Consider the following 17,328-nt stretch of genomic DNA (forward strand, 5'->3'; position numbering starts at 1 on the left):
TACATCAAATTAAGAAGCAAGGCTAAATAAATGATGTCTAGGGGCTGGAGAGATAGCACAGTGGGTAGGGTGTTTGCCTTGCATGCAGCTGACCAAAGTTCGATTCCCAGCATCCCATATGGCCCCCTGAGCACCACCAGGAGTAACTCCTGAGTGCAGAGCCAGGAGTAACCCCTGTGTATTGCCAGGTATGACCCAAAAAGAAAAAAAAAGAAATGATGTCTAAGGCCAGGCACAGATTTAGTACAGGGTTTAAATCACTTGCTTTGCATGTAGCAACTCCAATTCTATACCTGACACTGCATATGGTCTCCTGAGTACTACTAGGGATAAGTCCTGAGCACAGAGCCAGAAATAGCACCTGAACACTGCTGTGTAGCTCCCAAACAACAACAAAAAGAAATAATGTCTAGCATAAAAAGATATCTGCAGACTGTAAGAAAATATTTACTCATCAACAAAGCACTTATATTCAAGATGTATAAAGCAAACTTATAAATCAACAAAAACAAATATTCATTCACAAATGGGTATAAGAGCTGAACAGACACTTCCTCAAAGATAACATACCAATGTCGAATAGATATGAGAAAAAGTGTTCTTCATCAATCATCATCAGTGAAATTCAAATAAAAAAACAATGAAATAGCAGCTCACACATGTAAGACTGGAAAAAATTATAGAGACTTCAAAAATTAAGAAATGGATGCTTGGTTTGGTAGCACATATACGAAATTTGGAATGACACATGGAATATTAGCAAGTTCCTATGAAAGAATTACATGCAAATTTGTGGAACATTCCATACTTTTAGACTATAAGACTAATGGATAATGGATAAGAGCATGAGTAATACTCTCCAAATTATAGGAATACCAGATAAAAGGAAAAGAAAGAAAGGGAAGAACAAATGGTGAGAAAAATAATAACTCAGAATTTTCTAGTCCCTGGAGGAAGGACTCTTGACAGATTGAAGAGGGCAATAGTGCATGAAACAAAATAGACTCAAACAGAAAAGCTCGATGACACATCATAATCAAAATGGTAAAAAAGAGAGACAGATTACTTAAAGCATCAAGAGAGAAGAAAGTCTTCAAATACAAGGGAAATAATATACGAATCACACAGATCTCTCATACAGAATCACACAATCAAGAAAAGAGTGGAATGACATATTCAAGGAAAGACACAAAAAATACTTCCTAGAGTCCACTATCCTGAAAAGCTTTAGATTTGAGAAGAATAAAAACATTCTCTGACAATTAAGAGCTGGTGACATTTGCCATAACTAAAAAAATACCTTGCAAAAAAGACCATCTTAAAGGCCACCTATTAAAAGCAAATTCAAAATTAACTCCAAACAGAAAAATGGTAACACAATCCTGTATATCAATTATCTGTCAGCGGGTAGGGCGTTCGCCTTACAAGCGGCCAACATGGCCAACCCGAGTTCGATTCCTCCGCCCCTCTCGGAGAGCCCGGCAAGCTACCGAGAGTATTCGATATGCCAGACACAGTAACAACAAAGTCTCCAATGGAGACGTTACTGGGCCCGCTCGAGCTAATCGACGATCAACAGGAGGGCCTTTTTAATTATCTGTCTGAATGTAAATGGACTAACCTCTCCCATCAAATGACACAGAACAAGTCGATGGTATAAGAAACAAAACCCATTCATTTGTAGCTTACAGGAAATATACCTAAATTCACAGAATAAACATATGCTCGAATGAAAGGATGAAAAACAATCATACAAGCTAGAGGCAGACAAAAAAAGCTAGAACAGCCATACTTATATCAGACAAAATAGCATTCAATTTTTAAAAAAGGAATTAGACACAGAACGAATAGAAATTATTGGTTAAGGGAATAAAAGACCAAGTAATAATCTTTTTGGTGTCACACCAGCATTGCTCAAGGCTTACTCCTGACTTTGTGCCCAGATATCACTTCTGAAATGGCTTGGGGGATGATATAGGGTGACGGGGATTGAGCCCAGGTCAGACGCATGCAGGGCAAGCACTGTACCTAATGTACTATTGCTCTGGCCCCAAGAAGTACTAACTCTTATTGACATATGTGCACTGAATGAAGGGACATTAAAATTTATAAAGATTCTTCTCACAGACCTAAAGAACCACACTGACAGAAACACAATAATAGTAAGAGACTTCAACCCTCCACTTTTGCCACTAGACTGATTATCTATAGAGAATTTTAGTAAACATACAAGAGCCCAAAATGAGGATTTAGAAGAACTCTGATTAACAGGGCTTTCCATCCTCCTAAAGTCAAACGGGGATATCAGTGGTGGGGAATGTGAACTGGTGGAGGGATAGGTGTTTGATCCTTGTGTGATTATAACTAAAACATGAAAGTTTGTTACTATCTCACAATGACTCAATAAAAAAAGAAAAAAGAAAGCATTAATATCTACAAAAAGTGTTAAGAATTATATAGATATATGGAAATAGTATGAGAAAAAGGAAAAGGTAAATTATTAACTCAAGATTTAGAGTTCATTTTAATTAAAGAATAAGTCACTAATAAAATTAAAAAGTAAAAAGTGACTTTTAATAATAAATATAAATTCAAAAAATCCAAATACACATTCTTCTCTATTTTACATGAAACATTGTCAAGGATAGATAGCATACTAGGGCAAAACTTAACTATACATAGTTTTATGAATATAGAAATTATACCAAGTACCCTTTAAGATCACAAGCTCTGAAAGTAGAAGTTAACCAAAGAAGATTAAGAAAGTACAAAACTTGGAAACTTAACAGAACACTGCTAAAAATCAAATGGATCCAAGAAAAAAAATCAAGGCATAAATAAAAAGTGTACTTGAAACCATGACAATGAAGAAACAAACTATCAGAACATATGTGACAGAATAAAAGCTGTATTAAGGCATATATTCTTAGTAATACAGGCCTAAATGATAAAAGCAAGAACCTAAACATAGGCCTTAAACAACTACAGTAGGAATAAGAAATGAATCCCAAAAGTAGAAGAAAGAAGGAAATAATAAAAAAAAATTAGCGCAAGAACTTTTAAAGAAAACTTACTAGTGTTAAGATCCTTAAGTTTTTAAAAAATATTGAAGAAAGAGGAATTTTCTCTAACCAGTGTCTCTGAAGCTATCAACATTCATTAATGATCATCTAAATCAAACACACAGCCAGCATCATTTTCAATAGTGTAAACTGAAAGCATTCCTTCTGAAATTTGGTTGACGGCAAGGATGTCCAGCATCTCCATTTTTACTCTACATATTGTTTGCTGCCATTACAGTAATTAGACAATAAACAGAAATAAAGGTAATCCAAATGAGAAAATAAGTTAAATCATCACAATTTGCAGCTAACATAATAATATACTGATATGCCAAATCCAGTAATAAATGGATCTCATTCCCCTAGCCCTGATTATGCAGAGTCGAGAAGGATATGGAAGGAGAAGCTGATAAAACACCAAGGCAGACATGGGCTGCCAAAACGCAGAAAAACCAAAATGATTGTCTGTACTTTTAATGCTCGTACGCTGGCATCTGCTGCATCCATTGAAGACCTTATGGTACAAGCACGAAAGATCAAGTACGACATCATTGGTCTGACCGAAACGAGAAGACATCAATCCCATCATGCTGTTTTCGACACTGGAGAAGAACTGTTCCTTGGAACATGTGATAAAAGAGGCGTCGGTGGTGTCGGTATCCTTGTCAACACAAACTTAGTCACAAGCATTGATTCATTTGAATGCCTAACAACCCGAATCGGACGATTACACTTGAATAAATGTGGCTCACTACCGGCAGTTTCTATCTTTGTTGTCTACGCACCAACATCCAGTTATGGTGAAAAAGAAACTGAGAAATTCTACATGGAGCTGGAGAAATTCTATAAAGAAGATCACACCTTCTACAAGATCATTGTCGGTGATTTTAATGCCAAGATAGGACCAAGAAGATCAGTCGATGAACTCCACATCGGAACCCATGGCCTGGAATGGAACGAACAAGGTGACAGACTGTCTGAGTTCATCATGTCAACCAAAACCTTCCATGGTAACTCACAATTCCAAAAGGCTGAATCTAAACGTTGGACATGGGATTCTCCCGATGGACGGTTCCACAATGAAATAGACCACATCATATTCAATCGGCGGTTTTACCTAACCGATGTTGCTGTTGTCCCAAAATTCCAAACGGGATCAGACCACCGTCTTCTTCGTGCAAAATTCTACCTCACAGAACGAGGAGAAAAGAATGCAAGGTTTAAGAAGAAGACTCCCAGAACAACCACCAACTGGGAACTCTTTGGCTCTGTTGCAGCAACATGGGAAGATGCCGTCATTGACAACATTGATGAGGAATACGATCGAATGATTCAGCACCTCCATGATTGTGCAAGGAATGCCAAGAGAGAGATAACCACAAAAAACCGTCTTTCTTCGAACACTCTTGAACTTATTCGCCAACGTGGCGTGGCACGTGCCTCAGGCAACCACAAGCAAACGTCCGAACTGGCAAAACAGTGCAGAAAAGCCATCAAGGATGACCTCAAAAACAGGAGAGCAGCAGTACTGGTAGATGCAGCAGAAGCTGGGAAAAACATTCGTAATGCCCGCCTGTCCTTCACCAACTACAAAACCAAGATGACTGCCCTCCGACATCATGATGGATCTATCACATCTTCCAGAAGGGCAATGGAGAAGATTATTCATGAATTCTACTCAGATCTCTTTAATAGCCACATCCACTTGCCCACATACCACATACCACATGATGGATATGTCGTTCCCAATGTTCTCCCTTCCGAAATCCAACATGCCATCTCGTCGGTAAAGAAACAAAAAGCACCTGGCCCAGACAAGATCAGACCTGAACACCTGAAGAACTTACCATCAGTACTCATCAATACATTAGCTCGACTCTTCACACGCTACCTGTCTGAATGCAAGGTTCCATCCCAATGGAAAACCAGCAAGACTGTACTACTATACAAGAAAGGAGACATCCACGACATTGGCAACTATCGCCCAATCTACCTATTGTCTGTCATCTACAAACTATTCACTCGAGTCATCCTGAATAGGATTAGCAGAACACTAGATGAAGGACAACCATGTGAACAAGCTGGATTCCGAAAAGGATTCAGTACCATCGACCATATCCACACAATAACCAAGCTCATTGAGGTATCTCGGGAGTTCAAGATGCCGCTCTGTCTAACGTTCATTGATTTAAAGAAGGCCTTTGATTCTGTTGAGACGGAAGCGGTCATGGAAGCCCTAGCCAATCAGGGCGTACAAACTCAATACATCAGGATCCTTCGTGAGCTCTATTGCGGATTCACTACCAAGATCTCACCATTCTACAAAGAAGTAATCATCCATATCAAGAGAGGGGTTCGGCAGGGTGATACCATTTCACCAAAACTCTTCAGTGCCACCCTCGAGAACATCATGCGACGACTAGAATGGGAAAACATGGGAGTGAAGATAGATGGTCGGCAACTACACCACCTCCGCTTTGCTGATGACATCGTTCTAATAACACCAAACATCAGCCAAGCGGCACAAATGCTTGCGGACTTTGACCGTGAGTGTGGAAAGGTTGGACTACAGCTGAATCTTACGAAGACAATGTTTATGAGAAACAGCCTTGTTCCTGACGCTCCATTCGCTCTCAACAGAACCACCATCTCCGAATGCAACAGTTATATATACTTAGGTCGAGAAATCAACATGATGAATGACCTGGCACCTGAGTTACGCAGGAGGAAGAGAGCGGCTTGGAATGCCTTCAAGAGCATTGAAGAAATAACTAAAAGGACAAAGAACCTCCAACTACGAGCACATCTCTTTGATTCCACTATTCTTCCTGCATTAACATATGCCTCAGAGACCTGGACCCTACGAAAACAGGATGAGAACACTATTCGGGTCTCTCAAAGAGGAATCGAAAGAACTATGCTTGGAATATCACGATTCACTCAAATGAGAGATAGAATCCGGAGTTCTGATCTTCGTCAACGCTCAAGAATCAGAGACGCTGTCTCATTTGCCAAGACATCAAAAATCAGATGGGCTGGACATGTAATGAGGTTTACAGACAACCGCTGGACTAGAGCCATTACTGATTGGATTCCACGAGACATCAAAAGATCACGTGGACGCCCACCTATAAGATGGTCAGACTTCTTCGTCAAGACCCTAAATGATCGGTTTGAGGCTCTACATGTTCCTAAAACGAACAGATACCATTGGGCTACGCTAGCACGCAACCGGGATGAATGGAGACGTTACTGGCACCCGCTCGAATAAATCGATGAATAACGGGGATTAAGTGATTAAGTGAAGTGATAATAATATACATAGATGACCCCCAAGAGTTCACGAAAAAAAATTCTAGACAAAATAAACTAATAGAGGAAAGTAGCAGGCTACAAAATACACACATTAAAATTTGTTGCATTCTTCTAAATATAAATTAAGTAGAATAGAAAGAGATCAAAGATCTAACTCCATTCAAAACAGTGTCCAAAAACACCAAGAGTATCTAGGAATCAACATAACAAAGAGATAAGACATTTACACAATGAAAACATCAAGAGAGTAGGCCTCAGGAAGTAGAAATAATATTCCATGTTCATGTATCTCAAGAATCTATATTGTCAATATGACGATTCTACCTAAACTACTATAGAGATCCAACTATTATTTTACTATATAGAATCTTCATCCAAATTCAGATGATATTATTCAAGGACTAGAACAGTAAATAATAAACTTTACAATGTCTCTGTGCTTTGGATATATGCTCTCATTAAATATATGTCACTCACTCACATCAAAGCACTGCCCCAACAATGGTGAAAACATGAGATTAAATTATAACCACTGAACTTTGAAATGTGAAACCATTAAGGTAATATATGGAGGGCTGCACTGGGCCATGAGGGAGCACAGGAACACTGGTAGAGAGAAGTTGACACTGGTGGTAGGACTGCTGTTGGAATACTGTGTGTCTAAGACTCAACTACCAATAACATTGTAAATCACAGTTCTTTAAATGAAAATTTAAAAAATAATCTCGAGAAGTTTATATGGAACCAAAAATTACCATGAAAAATCAAAGTCATACTGAAAAATAAAAAATTGGGTGGTATCTTATTAAACTACCTTGAAACTCTACCATAAAGCTATAGTGATCTCTGACCAAAGGGTTAGAATCAAGTACCCAAAGAAAAATTCCCAAGTATAAGTATAAATAGGTTTCTTTTTCACTGAAAATTAATACTTGTTTATTCTTTAATTGACTATTATTAATATGCAATATTAATAATCTATGTTGTATATAATCCTTTTGTTTATAGATTTTATATAATAGAATTATTAACATAACACATCATATTTTTCTTCATAAATCTTTCATTTAGTTTCATTTCTTTTCCCAAGGTTTTATTTTATTAAAGTACTATACTTAGATAATTATTCATAGTTGATTTTTGACATGCAATGTTCTATGACCAATCTCACCACCAGTGTCAACTTCCATCCACCAGTGTTGCCAGATTCCCTCTCCTACACCCCATAACCCAGTCTGCCATCTTGGCAAGCATATTTTAAATATGGTTATTCAAATTTGGGTCTCATGATTTCAATGTTGTTGATATGCAGGACATATAAGGTACTCACAAAGATCAGCAACAAAAAATCCAACAACCTCATCAAAAATAGAGAGGGGAAATGAACAAGGACTTCTCTGAGGAAGATCAACAAATGGCCAACAAGCACATGAAAATATGATCATCATTACTTATAAGGGAAATCTAAATCAAGATGACCATTAGAATGTCACATATCAAAAAATAGGAAAAGTCTTTGTTGGTAGAGGTGTGGTTAAAAAGGGACTCAAAAACCTGAGTGCCCGAAAACAGATGACTGGTTAAAGAAACTTTGGTACATTTACACAATGGAGTACTATGTAGCTGTTAGAAAAAGATGAAGTCATGAAATTTACATACAAGTGGTACTACATGGAAAGTATCATGTTAAGAGAAATGAGGCAGAAAGAGTGGGATACACACAGAAAGATTGCATTCATCTGGGGAACGTAAAGCAACAAAATGGGAGACTAACACCCAGGAGTGGCTGAGATTAGTACCAGGAATTTTGCTCCATGACTTGGAGGCCAGCCACATGTGCTAGGGGAAAAGGAAGCTCAGATAGAGAAGAGAGCACCAAATAAAGGGTGTTGTGAGGATCCTCCCAGGGTGGGAGAAGCATGCTGAAAGTAGACTATACACCAAACATGATTGCCACTCAATGCAGAGGCATTGCAAAACACAGGAACCAAAAGAAGAGAGAGAGAGAACAAGGGGGAATGCCCTGCCTAGGAGGCAGGGTGGGATGGGGGGGATGGGGGTGGGAGGGATGCTGGTGGAGGTGGTGGTGGAGGAGGATGGTGGAGGATGGGCACTGGTAGAGGGATGGGTACTTGATCATTGTATAACTGAAACCCAAGCACAAAAATTTGTAAGTCTATAACTGTAACTCAGCTCCTGGGAGAGAACAAGACAGAGTCTCCTACCCTATGCCTGACTGTCTCCACCAGGGCCCAACAGCTGAAGACCATCGAGGCCCAGCCAAGGCCATGCTGGGAGCACTCTCCACACACTTGGATGAGCCTCACGCATAAAAGAACTGACAGAGGAACCCAGGTGTGTGGGACCCGGGGCTGAGATCTCCAAGCCTGCACAGTTTGGGACGGGACCTGCCAGAGTTACTGGCAGTTACACCCACCAACTGCCGTGTAACTCCAACAATGGCCAGGACCCAGAGATCATCACACTCAGCTCCTGGGAGAGAACAAGACAGAGTCTCCTACCCTATGCCTGACTGTCTCCACCAGGGCCCAACAGCTGAAGACCATCGAGGCCCAGCCAAGGCCATGCTGGGAGCACTCTCCACACACTTGGATGAGCCTCACGCATAAAAGAACTGACAGAGGAACCCAGGTGTGTGGGACCCGGGGCTGAGATCTCCAAGCCTGCACAGTTTGGGACTGGACCTGCCAGAGTTACTGGCAGTTACACCCACCAACTGCCGTGTAACTCCAACAATGGCCAGGACCCAGAGATCATCACACTCAGCTCCTGGGAGAGAACAAGACAGAGTCTCCTACCCTATGCCTGACTGTCTCCACCAGGGCCCAACAGCTGAAGACCATCGAGGCCCAGCCAAGGCCATGCTGGGAGCACTCTCCACACACTTGGATGAGCCTCACGCATAAAAGAACTGACAGAGGAACCCAGGTGTGTGGGACCCGGGGCTGAGATCTCCAAGCCTGCACAGTTTGGGACGGGACCTGCCAGAGTTACTGGCAGTTACACCCACCAACTGCCGTGTAACTCCAACAATGGCCAGGACCCAGAGATCATCACACTCAGCTCCTGGGAGAGAACAAGACAGAGTCTCCTACCCTATGCCTGACTGTCTCCACCAGGGCCCAACAGCTGAAGACCATCGAGGCCCAGCCAAGGCCATGCTGGGAGCACTCTCCACACACTTGGATGAGCCTCACGCATAAAAGAACTGACAGAGGAACCCAGGTGTGTGGGACCCGGGGCTGAGATCTCCAAGCCTGCACAGTTTGGGACTGGACCTGCCAGAGTTACTGGCAGTTACACCCACCAACTGCCGTGTAACTCCAACAACGGCCAGGATCCAGAGATCATCACACTCAGCTCCCGGAAGCGCGCGGCCGCATTCGCGGCTGCGCAACATCTTATCATCTCATTCCTAATTTGGTCAAACTGGCAGGCTACCAAATGTAACATGCCCACACGGCAGAGTCTGGCAAACTCCCCGTGGTATACCCAATATGCCAAATACCAGTAACAATGATGGGTCTCATTCTCCTAACCCTGAAAAAGCCTTGAATATGGCACTTAAAAAAAAAAACTCAGGGCTAGGACAAAGAAGACGTTACTGGCACCTGCTCGAGGCAATCGACGAACAACAGGGTGGTCGTGATCGTGATCGTGATCGTGATAACTGTACCTCATGGTGTTTCTTTCACTAATAAAAAATAAAAAATAAATAAAAAAATTTTAAAAAAAGGAACTCATACACTGCTGGTAGGGATGTTGCCTGGTTTAGCCCCTATGGAAAACAGTATGGAGAGTTCTCAGAGAACTTATAATTGAGCTACCATTTGACCCATCAATTCCACTTTGGTATATCTACCTCCAGTTCAGAAAAATATTAATTCAAAAAGATGTATGTGCTACATTATTCACTGAAGCACTCAGTACAAAATCTAAGAATTGGAATCATTCTAGATGCCCAACAACAGTTATAAGGAGTGATCAAATCACTCAATTTGCTGCAAAATGGATGGAACTGGAAGGATCACGTTAAATGTAGTAAACCAGAAGAATAAGGGCAGACACAAGATGATATCACTGATATATAATATTTAGAGCAAGTGGATGATATGCATGTTTTAAAGGGGGGAATTCTGATATCACTCTTGGACCCAGAGAGTAGGGAGAAGAAAGTACAGTGAAGGAAAAGAGAAGAATAGATGAGAAGGAAGGGGAACATGGGTATTACGGATCCTGTACATTGGTGGTGATAAGAAATGATAAAGCTAAATATCCAAACAACAAGGCGCAAGATATTTTCAACAAAAAAGCTGGGTACATCAAGTTGAGTAAAGACGGCCTCTTCAACAAAGGGTATTCGGTAAACTGGATAACCACGTGGACAAAATTTATCTGGATCCATATCTTTACACAAAAGTCAAGAACAGACATTTACAATTTTTTTTTATTGAATCACTGTGAGATAGACCCTTACAAAGTTGTTCACGATTGGATTTCAGTCATATAGTATTCCAACACCCATCTCTCCACCAGTGTACATTTCCTAGCACAGAACAGACTTTAGATAAGAATCCATAAAGTACATCAAGGAAAATATCCTCAGAATACTCCAATATTTTGAATTTAAAGTTGTTTTCAACCCGTGGTGGTGGAAAATGGGCACTGGTGAAGGGATGGGTACTTGATCATTGTATATTTGAGACCCAAGCACAAAAATTTGTAAGTCTACAACTGTACCTCATGGTGTTTCACTAAAAAAAATAAATAAAATAAGAAAATAAAGTTGTTTTCAGTGATATTATTCAACTGATAAAGGCAATTGAAACAAAAAAAAATGAGTCTTCATTAAACTAAAAAGTTTCTGCATAGCAACAGAAACAAAAGATAAAATTAAAAGACACCAAATGTAATGGGAGGAATATTTGCACTCAACACACCAGTTAGGAGGTTAATATGCTATACATATATATATATATATATATATGAAATAATCTCAAAAAAATCAACAAAAATCCAAAACACTATCAAAACTTAGGGAAAGGAAATGAACAGACACCTCACTGAAGAAGACAGACAAATGACAAACAGGCACATGAAATAGTGTTCATAATTGTTTATTATTAGGACAACAAATTAAGTTAACAATGAAATATCTCATACCAATGATAATGGTACATAACAAAAATACTAGGAACAAACTATATTGGCATTGACGTAGTGGAAAAAAAATTTCATTCTGTAGGTGGGAATGTTGTCTTGTCCAACATGATGCAGATTTCTCAGGGGAAAAAAAGAATAGAGCTGCAATATGACCCAGAAATTCCACTTCTTGGGATGAAAGGAGAGTGAGAATGGACTGAAAGAAAAATTTTAAAGATAAGATTTAAATGTTTTCTAAAATTAGTGAAAAAATAAACCCATAGATGCAAAAATCTGAGTGAACCTCATAAGAAATAAGCCTAAAAACAAAACAAAAACAAAAGAACGCCAAATCCAGACCAAGTCAAATGGTTATGAATATCAAAAGCATGAAGTCAGTAATAGATTAAGATAAAAACTGATTAATTCAACTTTATTAAAATAAAAAAATTCTTTGCAAAAGATGATTTTAAGAGGATGAAAAAACAAAAACCGAAGAACCAAGGCAGAAAGGGGATTTGACAAACTGGTGGAGGGAAGCTAATGCTCTGGTGAAGATTGTGGTTTTCAAACATTATATGCCCCAAACTTCGTTTTTTAATAGTATTCTAAGTCATGGCTTCTAAATAAAAATGGGTATAAAATAAATTAGAAATCAAACAAAACAAAGCAGAAATATATCTGGAAAACAATAAAATACTTAGAAATCCATGGATTAGAGAAGAAATAAAAATGGCAATTAAAATACTTTAAAAGATTGATTATGAATATATATCTATATCAGAATTGATAGATTAATGGAATTTATAGCACATCATTAAAGCAAAACAAGAAAGTTCTGAAATAAATGATCTCAGATTCTGACATTAAATTTCATAAGAAATTAAAGCCAAATGAGGAAAAAATATTTGAATGGCCAATGAGGCAGTAGAAGGGTTATTAGACTTGACTTACATGCTGCTGATCTCAATTCTATCCCTAGTACTGCATAAGGTCCCTCAAGGATTCGTAGTCCCCCATGCAATGCTAAAGCCTAAGTAGTACCTGACTACTATTAAAAGTATGGCACAAACTACCCCCCCAAAAAAACTTTTTGGAGGCTTTGATACACAATTTATAGGGAAGAAAATGAAACTATTGATTTGGGGAGATTGATACTACTTTATTTGAAACTTAATATTACAGTAATCAAGATGTTATATTATTGTAGAAAGATAAAGATGTAAATATGAAATATAAAAATAGAATCTAGAAATAAATCTATTATAACATTGTCTTTTGACTTGCAATAAAATTGTCAAATAAAATACATTGGGAAAGAACTGTTTATTCAACAATGGTTCAGAAAAACATACATATGCTAATAAATATAACCTTGACTTATCACATACAAAATTATGCCAATACGAATCACTGAGCTAAATAAAAAAGCAATTACTAGGGGCCAGAGAGATGGTACAGTGGATAAGGTGTTTACCTTGTGCACAGCCAACCCGGGTTCAATCCCTGGCATCCCATATGGTACCCCAAGCAACACCAGAAGTTATTTCTGAGTGCAGAACCAGGAGTAACCCCTGAGCATTGCTGGGTGTGGCCCAAAAAGCAAAAAAAAAAGATTAAAGTATCAAACATTTTTTCCACATAACAGAGGTGATATAATATAATCCCCATTTTTAATATGTGGGTATTTCTAGTTTAGCAACTCTTCTGTTCCAGACTATACAAAAAATTAATAAACACAATCCCTTTCAAACACCATAAATAACATAATCTTCCCACAAATATTTTAAATACCATCAGTTTTAATTACTGACCTTGCTAAGGTTCTAATTTCATCAACTTTTATTAATTTCATACTTCGGCAGAGTGTAAAGAAGAAATCTTTCTTCTTCCTTTTCTGTTATTTATGCCTATTTCAGGTTGCTTAATGAAATGGATGGATTAGTCATTGATTATAAATCATCTTAAAATTAATTTTAAGTCTGAGGATATATCTCTTAGGGCTAGTAGAGTGCATGCCTTGTATGCATGAAGGCCCCTGCCAGCACTACTGGGTATAAACCTTGTTGACTCCAGAGCACTGCCAGATCGAACAGTACTGCATCACTGGCCCGAACACTGAACTGTCAGGCCCATATCAATGAGCTGAACATAACTGGGAGTCCCTCTCAGGATTCCAAGAAACACTAAGGAACATCTATTGAAATTAACTGAGATGGAAACAGGGAGATTGTAGAGTGGTTAAGGTACTTTCCTTGCATGCAGCTGATATGTTCAATACCAAGGCTTGCAAAAAGTAATGCTTGAACACAGTTACAGGAAAGCGTGTGTCCTGAGCCTCTGAATGTGCTCCCTCACAATGGTTCAAAAAATATAAAGGGAAAAAAGAATATAAAAGGAAAAATAATTTTTAAAGATTTGGAAAGGCACTAGTAAGGAATTGCCTTGCATGCAGCCGACCTGGGTTCAGTCCCCAGCATCCCATATGGTCCCCCAAGCACTGCCAGGAGTAACTCCTGAGTAACCATGAGCATTACCAGATGTGACCCAGAAGCAGAAAAAAAGAGTAGATTTGGGAAAAATATCATTTCTCTGGGTGCTGATCAAGCCTGGCTGTTGACACATCTGAGTTCTGCACAAACTATGTCATTGTCAAAAATGCTTTTTACAGCTAGCTGGAGACATAGATTCATGCTGAGAATTATAGTGCTTCCTAAAGGAACAATACTCCTGTGTGCAGTCAACAAACTTTTATTAAAAGCCTTCCTCACAGAGGGGATAAAAAGAAAAGACAAGTGATCTAGGAGATGGTTGGTTAGAAGCCTTGTGACTATTTAAAGAGATGGAAAAACTTACTGGAGACACAACAATAAGTTTGCAACCTTTCCAGCAGAGGTGATTGGTGGCAGATATATATATATATATATATATATATATATATATATATATATATGTACACACATATATATATTCTTAAGTAATTGTGGAATAATGGGTATTGGGCAGTCATTTAAAATTTTTGATGACTAGGTTACTGTTCACCAAAAAAAAGTGAACTTCATAAAGTATTATTGTATTTCCCTGTCACCACAGGTAGCGCATATTATTTAAAACTAAGATGAGCAGACTAGATTGAGAATTCAATGGGTAGGGCATTTGCTTTGCATATGGTTGACCCAAATTAGAGCTCACTACCAAATATGATCCCAGAAGCACTACCAGGAATGATCCATGAGCACACGTCCAGGAGAAAGCCCTCAGCAATGCCAATTGTGGCCCCAAAACCAAATAGTAAGGGAAATATGGGGCCAGAGAGAGAATACAGTGGGTAAGACTTGCCTTGCATGCATTGATTGGGTTCAATTCCTTTACTGTATATGGTCCTGTGAGTACCATCAAAAATAATCCCTGTGCACAGAGCTAGGAGTGGGCCCTAAACATGACAGGGCATGGTCACAAAACGAAAAATAAATAAATAAATAAATAAATAAATAAATAAATAAATGGATTATATGCTAAATATTTTATCTGACAGTTCACATTTCTAAGTGTCTTCACCTTCAACCATCCAGAATTAGCCAACAAATAAGTGATTATATATATATATATATATATATATGTGTATATATATAATCACCTATTTGTTTGTCTATATATAGTGGGAACTGGAGACATAGTACAACAAGAAAAATGTTTAGAGGATAGGGTGCTTACCTTCCACATGACCAGTCCAAGTTTCATCCCCAGTGCCCTGTATAGTCTCATGAGACCTGCCAAGAGTGCTCCCTGAGTGCAGAGGCAGGGGCAATCCCCGAGAACCACTGGATGTGACTCCAAAACCAAAATATACATACCTCTGTGTGTTTGTGTGTATATCATACGCCAAGCATATCACTGAGCACTGAGCTAGAAGTAAGCCTACTTCCTCATATATATTTTTTCTAGGATTATTAAACAGTAAACCTTGTGTTGAAAGTAAGTAAATGGATATATATATATATGCAATATATATATATATATATAAACTTTCAGCTTCTGTATTGCAAACCATAATTCCCAAAATGAGAGAGAGTGGGGGTGGGAGGGAGGATAGGTGCCTGACATTGAGGCAGGCTAGGGTGGGGAGGAACTGGGGAAAGTAAGAGGGAAACTGGGGACATTGGTGCTGGGAAATTATAAAGGTAGAGGGATGGGTGTGTGAACATTATATGACTGCAACCCAATCATGAACCGCTTTATTATGCTCTATCTCATGGTGATTTCATTACGTCACTGTCACTGTCCTCCCATTGTTCATCGATTTTCTCTAGCGAGCCCAGTAACATTGTGAGATTTGTTACTGTATTGGCATATCAAATATGTCACGGGTAGCTTGTCAGGCTTTGCCGTGTGGGCAGGATACTCTCGGTAGCTTGCTGGGCTCTCCGAGAGGGGTGGAGAAATAGAACTCGCATCGGACATGTTGGCTGCATGCAGGGCAAACGCCCTACCCGTTATGCTATCACTCCAGCCCATAAATAATTAAAAGTAAGCCTTAAATTTTTAGTAATAAAAATGCACCAAAATTTCAATAGGATTTTGTTCTCATAATAGTAGTTCCTAAATCCTAATTTCACAACATTGTCATTCTTAAAACAATACCTAAAAATAACACGCATATTTATCTTAATTTTAGGGGTCCAACTGGTTAGGAGTAAGAAATACCTCACAGCAGTGGAAGAGGTTAAAGTACTGTAAGCAGCAAACTTGAAAAGCAAGCAATCTGAGAAAATTTCATGAGAACAAATAGTCCTATTTACATCAAATGTCCCCATGGAATAATTGCAGTAAACAAAATAAAAATTTTAGATTGGGCCAGAAAGATAGTTCAAAAAGCTGTCTGCATGCAGGAAGTCCAGGTTCCAACCCCAGCACAACTAGCAGCAGTACCTGGGTACAAGTGGGTGTACCCCACCAAACAAAACACACATGAGATTCATAATAATGAGCCAAAATTCTGAGATTGCTCAGATTATATTACCTCATAATATTACAATAATAACTTCAGGCAGAAAAAAAACTGTTATATTGGTTTAGATACATTAGGAAACCATTAAGTGAAAGGTTGGTTATTTTTAAAATGCAGATGATTATTCTTTTCTGTACATAGTTTTTGTAACAACAAAATAAGATATCTGTCACAAAACCCCATAGCAATAATCTCTCTCAATGTCAATTGTCTAAATTCACCAATTAAGAGACACCAAGTGGCAAAATGATTTCAGAGACTGAACCCAACATTCTGCTTCCTACAAGAAACATATCTGAACAGTCAAAACAAACACATACTCAAAGTAAAAGTATGGAAAACAATCCTGCAAGCAAACAACTCCTTCAAAAAAGCTGGGGTGGCCTTACTAGTACCTGACAAAATAGACTTCAGGTTGTAAAAGATTAGAAGGGACAGTGAAAGCCATTTTTTATTAATCAAGGAATATGTACAGCAAGAAGAAATCACACTCCTAAACATATACGTACCCAATAAGAGACCAGCTGAATACATACAACAAATGCTAATAGACCTTAAGAAGGACATTGCAAGCAACACAATAGTAGTTGGAGACTTCAATGACACCTTATCACCTCTGGATATATCAAGAAGATTAAAACTCAGCAAGGAAGAACTGGCTTTGAAGGAAGAAACAGGAGAGGGCTAATAGATCTATACAGGATTTTACATCCCCCCCCCAAAAGGATACAAATTCTTTTCCAGTACAAATGAAACATTTTCCAGAATAGACCACGTGCT

The 17,328-nt window shown here is 38.7% G+C and overlaps 1 protein-coding gene and 1 non-coding gene across 7 annotated transcripts in view; one reads left to right on the forward strand and one right to left on the reverse strand.

Moving 5' to 3' along the window:
- EDA (ectodysplasin A) overlaps positions 1–17,328 on the reverse strand; it is a 746,096-nt gene that overhangs the window by 477,948 nt on the left and 250,820 nt on the right. The gene's annotated exons all lie outside the window — the stretch shown is intronic.
- On the forward strand, positions 707–812 carry LOC130038268 (U6 spliceosomal RNA). The gene has a single exon (XR_008794643.1). It is a non-coding gene; the product is annotated as a U6 spliceosomal RNA (small nuclear RNA).

Source organism: Sorex fumeus, unplaced genomic scaffold (genome assembly GCF_029834395.1).
Source record: "Sorex fumeus unplaced genomic scaffold, SorFum_2.1 ptg000073l, whole genome shotgun sequence".
Taxonomy (NCBI): Eukaryota; Metazoa; Chordata; class Mammalia; order Eulipotyphla; family Soricidae; genus Sorex; species Sorex fumeus.